The sequence below is a fragment of the Carica papaya genome, chromosome 6, assembly GCF_054855325.1.
Source record: "Carica papaya isolate Zhongbai chromosome 6, ASM5485532v1, whole genome shotgun sequence".
Lineage (NCBI taxonomy): Eukaryota > Viridiplantae > Streptophyta > Magnoliopsida > Brassicales > Caricaceae > Carica > Carica papaya.
Genome location: NC_142314.1, coordinates 17275360 through 17281751, shown reverse-complemented (window position 1 = coordinate 17281751; position 6392 = coordinate 17275360). Strand labels below are relative to the sequence as shown.

The 6392-nt window shown below is 31.2% G+C and overlaps 1 long non-coding RNA gene and 1 other non-coding gene across 2 annotated transcripts; one reads left to right on the top strand and one right to left on the bottom strand.

The window, feature by feature from the left end:
- The first annotated feature begins 771 nt into the window (after nucleotides 1–771).
- On the top strand, nucleotides 772–4419 carry LOC148253356 (uncharacterized). Its single transcript, XR_015812797.1, has 2 exons — nucleotides 772–3006; nucleotides 3705–4419. It is a non-coding gene; the product is annotated as an uncharacterized LOC148253356 (long non-coding RNA).
- A 1371-nt stretch (nucleotides 4420–5790) lies between these two features.
- On the bottom strand, nucleotides 5791–5895 carry LOC148253355 (small nucleolar RNA R71). Its single transcript, XR_015812966.1, has one exon. It is a non-coding gene; the product is annotated as a small nucleolar RNA R71 (small nucleolar RNA).
- Between the last annotated feature and the right edge of the window lie 497 nt (nucleotides 5896–6392).

Here is a 6392-nt window from a genome sequence, read left to right as displayed (position 1 = left end):
TATTTTTGTATCTGACACCCACATGCCGTAATTAGCTTTTGGGATGTCACATCCTATATTCGTAAATCACAAATTAAAAATAATTACATAATGCGTTCTTTCCTCAAGTAAATATCTTGAGCTTTCCACTATTTTTAGTAAATCTCTTATAATAGCTAGATAATAAGGTATCTAGCTAATAAAAATGTTTATCTCAAACGAGAGTTCCACCAACCTCTTTTATAAATCACAAAATATATATTTGTATATACCAAAACATGTGACACCATCAACCTTTCTACATATGTAAATTGTGTGTTGCTTTATATCATGTTACATGATTTAACTGACTTTTCATGTGTGAAAACTATGTTACTCCACCACACATCACATTATCTATGCAATTTTTATGTATGAAAACTGTGTGTTACTTTATAACACATTCCATGACTTGATAAAAAAACTTTGCAAATTTTGTTCTAAAAAATTTTCTTTCTAACATGAAATTCTTTAAAAAATTATTTTTAAATTATTTTTCATGCAAAATACTAAAAAATATTTTTTTTTAAAAAAATTTCAAATTATTTTTAATATCCACAAAAAGAGCTAAAATTATAATTATATACTTACAAAGACATTATTGCATTGAACACATCATATCTTCCATTCTTCTTCTATTTTGCCTTTTTCCCATGATATGTTCATGCTCCATTTCCTATTTTAATTTTCCTGTTATGTTTCTTAGAAGACTTATTCAAGTAATGTTAATATAAATTTAAATATTTAAGCATATATATAGTAAAATAAGAACCCTAATTTTCAATCTCCTCTTTTATCTCTTCTTTTCAATAGTCTTCGCCTTTTCCTCTTTAACTGGTGTCTTTTATTATTATCAGCTATTGCCTCTTCCTCTCAACATTAGCCATTGCCTATTCCTCTTAACAGTACGTTTTCTTCTTAGACGTCGTCTTCTTATACCTCTTCCTTTTCTTCAAAACTTAATAGCAACCATGTATCTCCTCTTCTTTATACTTTAATAACATCTTCTTTCTCATATTCGACATTCAAAATAAACATTGTTTCCTATTCTTCAATACTCAATGGTGACAATCATTTTCTTCAACATCAACAGCTGATCTCCTCTTCTTTAGTTATTTTTCTTATTCTTTGTCTTGTTTCTTTTTTTTTTTCCTTAAATATTTAAAAACTAGGTTAGATATTATCAGGTTTATGTTAAAGAAAGGGGCTTAGATGAACTCACAGTTGATGCAAAGTTGCTGCAACTACATGGAACATGTTAAAGATTGATTTAAGAATTAGTTAAAAATATGTTGCATATATTTACTGATTTTATGCAGAATAGTTTTTTTATTGATATTTTCATAATTTTATGTAGAATAATTTTCCTTATTTTTCTATTTTTGTTAATTTGTTATTAGTGGCAGAATTTGTAGAGATTATATGAGGATTTTAGCCTTTTAGTTTAGTTGCAAGCCTATATAAAGGCATGTTCAGTTCTGGAATAATGTAGCGGGTAGCAACTAGTTTCTGCAATTTTGTGTGGACTTGATCTACAGAATCTCTCTTCCTTAAAACTCTGTTTCTCAAATTGTTGCAACAGTTTTAGCATCAGAGCCAAAATATCGAGTGAGTATAAGGAGATAAACAAGTGAGGTGAGTGAAACAAAAAAGTCGTGGCAAGTAATAGTGATTCAATAAATGCTGCACAACCACTCATTCCCATTTTTAAGGGAGAAGGTTATAAGTTTTGGAGTATAAGAATGATAACTCTACTCAAATCTCAAGATTTTTGGGACTTCGTAGAACATGGCTATGCAGATCCAGATGAAAAAAAACGTAGTAAGGGACAACAAGAGGAAAGACTCCAATGTGATTTATGGAAAGACATCAAAGTAGGCTTGGTTGATTCTGTATAAGGAGTTTTAAGGTGATTCAAAGGTGATCGTGATGAAATTGCAATCACTTCTACGTGACTTTGAGAACTTGGTCATGAGAAATGGAGAAATCGATTCTAATTTTTTGTCCATAACCATGACAATAGTCAGTCAAATGTGATTTATGGAGAGAAGGTTGCTGACCAAACAATTATTGAAAAGATATTGAGAAGCTTGACTTCCAATTTGACCATTTAGTTATTGCCAGAAGCATCAAAGGATTTGTCAATATTTTAATGGGGTCTTTGCAAACACATGAGCTAAAATTAATTGATCACTTGGAAAGATCGAAAAACAAGCTTTTCAAGTGGAGGCAACTTATAAAGCTGGAGAAGGTGAAACTTCAGCAAGTAAAGGCCGAGGAAGAAGAGGATTTCGTGCCCATGGCTGGGGTCAGGTAGAGGTGGAGGTCGATCTAATGGGCAACAAAGGCAGTCTGGAGAGCAAAACAAACACATGAAGGACATTCAGTACTATCATTACAAGAGATATGACCCTGTAAAAGCTAACTGTTGGTATAAAGATCAACAAGTAAATTATACATAAGAGAACATAGAAGAAAGTAAGCTTTTATGGCTCATTTTGCTATTAATAATACTTCAAGTAATGAGTGGTTTGCAGATATTGGCTATTTAGATCGCATAATTGACATAAGATCCTTATTCAAAGAGCTTGATGAAACAAAGAAGGTGAAGGTTCAACTTAGAAATGGAAAAGAAATTCAAGTTGAGGGGAAAGGCATTGTGATACTTAAAACTAGCAATGGTAAAGTTAAAGTCCTGCATAATGTGTAATTTTATACCTAATTTGGGAAATAATTCATTAAATATTGAAAAACTAATGGATGGAGGTTATTCAATATTATTTAAGGATGGTGTATGTGTGATTGGAAACAAGAAATCAGGCTAGATGATGACCAATGTCAACACGACTTAAAATAAGATGTTCCTGTTGCAAGCCTCAAGTGTGCAGGATTTGGTTCTTGCTGCTATCAGATTAGATGACTTGCAATTATGGCATCTTCAGTACGAGCATCAACATATTAAAGGCCTGAAATTGCAATGTGACTAAGGTATGGTTTTAGGCTAACAAAAATTAATTCGATTGAGTTGTGTGAAGGGTATATCTATGGAAAATAAAGTAGAAACTCTTTTCTAGTAGGCAATGGTTGGGGAACTTCAAAATGTCTTAAATTAATAAATGTTGATTTATGTGGACCTATACATATTGCATCTTTGGGTGAAAGTCGTTATTTGTTATTCTTTACTGATGATTGTACTCGTATGAGTTGGGTTTATGTTTTAGAAAATAAGTCAGAAATATTTCAAAAATTCAAGCACTTTAAAGTTAAGGTTGTGAAACGGAAGTGGTACTCACATCAAAGTACTTCACACCAATAGAGATGGAGAGTTTTTGTCCACAAAATTTAATCTTTTTTGTGAAGAGCGTGGCATTCAAAGGGAGTTGACACTCTAGAGCAAAATGGTATCATCTAGTGAAAAAAATCAAATTGTTGTGGAGATGGCAGTGAGTATGTCACAAGCGAAGGGACTTTCCAATCAACTTTAGGCTGAAACTATAACAACATTAATTTATTTTTGAATCTATTTACCATAAGGGCTGCTATGAATCAAACTCCATTTGAAGCCTATCATTTGATGTATTGTATTTTGATCATATTTTTTAGATTATTTCTACTCAAATTTTGAAGAATTTTTGGAATAAATGATGAGTTAAAAAGCAATTAAAGAGTAAAAATTTGTGATGCAGATGCTTTGGTGAGAAAAAGAACAAGAAAAAAAGAGTTAAAGAGAAAGGAAGAAAAAGAAGAAGAAGGCAAAAAACCCAGATCCATTAAAACCTAGCTTCTACTCTCCAAAACGACATCATTTGGAGAACTAGGAACCATAAGCCAACAATGATCAAGACGACAACATTTTGAAGAATTAAAAAAAGATAACAAAAATAGAAAAAGGCGTGTACGCATATGAAGAGGAAAAAGAGTCGGCTGAAAGGGAAAAGAGAGGCTGAAAAAAAAAGCAGCGACATGTGGAAACCCTATCTCCTCTCTTCCTTCTGCCTACAAAAAAGAGAGGGAGAGAGACAACAACTTGCAGAAGGCAACGACCAACAGGTGATGTAGAAAAGATTATAAAGCTTGGTGGAGATCCAGAGTCATGAGCAAAGAGGAGAGCAAATATGATTATATAGCAAAATCATAGAAGTAGACGAGCATAGCCGGAGCGCGAACAAAGAGCAGCAGCGCAGCTGAAGCAGGAAAATAGAAGCAGACGTGAACAACAAAGAGAAGTTGAGAAAAAAATTAATCACGTTATTTAATTTTACTTTCGATTTGAATATTTTGGGTAAAACTTTTTAGGAATTTTTTTATGAAACTTGAATGTTAATGTTTGGAATTTTTTAGACAATTATTTTAAATTATTGCATGATTATATTTTTCTCAATGATAATTAGTGTTATTTAATCCACCAAGTTTAACTAAATTTTCTTCTTAAGAATGATTGATGTAGCCCGAATCAAAGGTACATTTGAGGTTTAATTTTTAGCTTTCTTCTGGTTGTTATTTAATAATATTGAACTTAATTTAGTATAGAAATTGACCAACTCATGACTTTATTTGTGATTTATGATTTTAGAGTAGCAGGAGTGAAATTCTATTAATTAAACACATATTATTAAACATCAATTACGATTTGAACAAGAGTAATATAGTAAAGTTAACGTGAATTAATTGAATTATAAAAATTTAATTGAATTAAACTAATAATTGCTATAAAAAGTTAGTAGTTATTAATTAATAGATATAGGGAATACCAGGAAGGAAACCAAAAGTATATTAAGATAGTTTAACCATTACAAACTAAATTAAATTGATTGCAAAATTAAAATTTGAGTGTACCCAAGATTCAAGTAAAATCAATTATTTTTGTGTGTTTACATTGATAGTTGTCTTATTTAATTATTTTATTTTAATTAAGTCTTTTTAAAATTTTCCTTTATAATTCTAGTTTCAATTTTTGGATAATAATAGAATTTCTACAATTTTAATACTTAGATACACAATTCTTGCGAAACGATACTCTACTTATCATTTTATTACTTAAATGATTTCGTGTACTTGCGAATTCACTCATCAAGTTTGTGGCCTTGTTGCCGGGTATTATCGGTATCAATATCAATACAAAGGGTTCTATTATTAATTTAGAATTTTATTTTACTTTTTTAATTTAAGTACAATTTTTTTTTTTCTTGTAAGCATATTATACCATTTCTTTCTTGTTTTCAGTTGGTATATGAGCCAATCAAACAATGCATAACTATTTCCTATAAGTCCAGAGATGGAAAAAATTACACCCTAGTCATTCATCTGCTCACAAGAAGGAAGAGAGCGATTAGTAGCAGATAGGCAAGTAAGATTAGATATGGCTGAAAATGAAAAAGATGAATGACTTATGGTTATTTTGAACGAGAATACTCAGGAAATTTGTTATTCCTTCTTTTATAAGAGCTTCGTTTAGCATAGTTTGACCTAATGTCAATGCAAACAACTTCAAAATCAAACCTACTATTATTCAGATGATCCAAAGCTCAATTCAATTTAGGGGTTTACCAAACGATGATCTAAACGTGCATCTATTTAATTTTTTAAAAATTTGTGATACTTTTATGTGTGCTGGTGTTTCTAGTGATGCAATTAGACTCAGGCTTTTCCTTTTTTTATTTAAGAGATAAAGCTAAAAATTGGTTGCATTATCTTCCTATAGATATAATTACTATATCAGAAGGCCTACCTCAAAAAGTTTTGGCTAAGTTTTTCCCACCAATTAAAACTGCAAAGATGAGAAATGATATCTAAGTTTCTATCAAATGAATGGAGAGACATTGTATGAGGTGTGGGAGCAGCTCAAGGAGTTGATAGAAGATGTCCTCACCATGCATTGCCTAAGTAGTTATTGGTTCAAACCTTTTACAATGGATTGAGCCAACAAACTAGGGTCACAATTAATGCAGCTGTTGGAGGTGCTTTGATGAGGAAGTCCACAGATGCTTATGAAATATTGGAAAAGATAGTCATGAACAACTATCAATGGCCAACAAAAAGACTTTAAACCAAACTAAATATTGGATTATATGAGATCAATGCTTTAACTGCTCTTGATACAAAAATTAATTCTTTACTTAAGAAAATTGATCAAAAGAGTGTTAACATTGTTAATTATCATGTACAGGGTTTATTTGAAGATCATTTCCATGGACATAAGGGGAAGTTGAGCTTTGTAGTAGGATAGGGTAGACCGTCATACAACCCATACTCCAACACATACAATCCTGGAATGAGAAATAATCCTAATTTTTCATGGAGGAATTAGCATAATATAGTCGGGCCTCCCCCAGGATTTCAGTCTTAAGAAAAGAAGCCTTCATTTAAAAATAAGA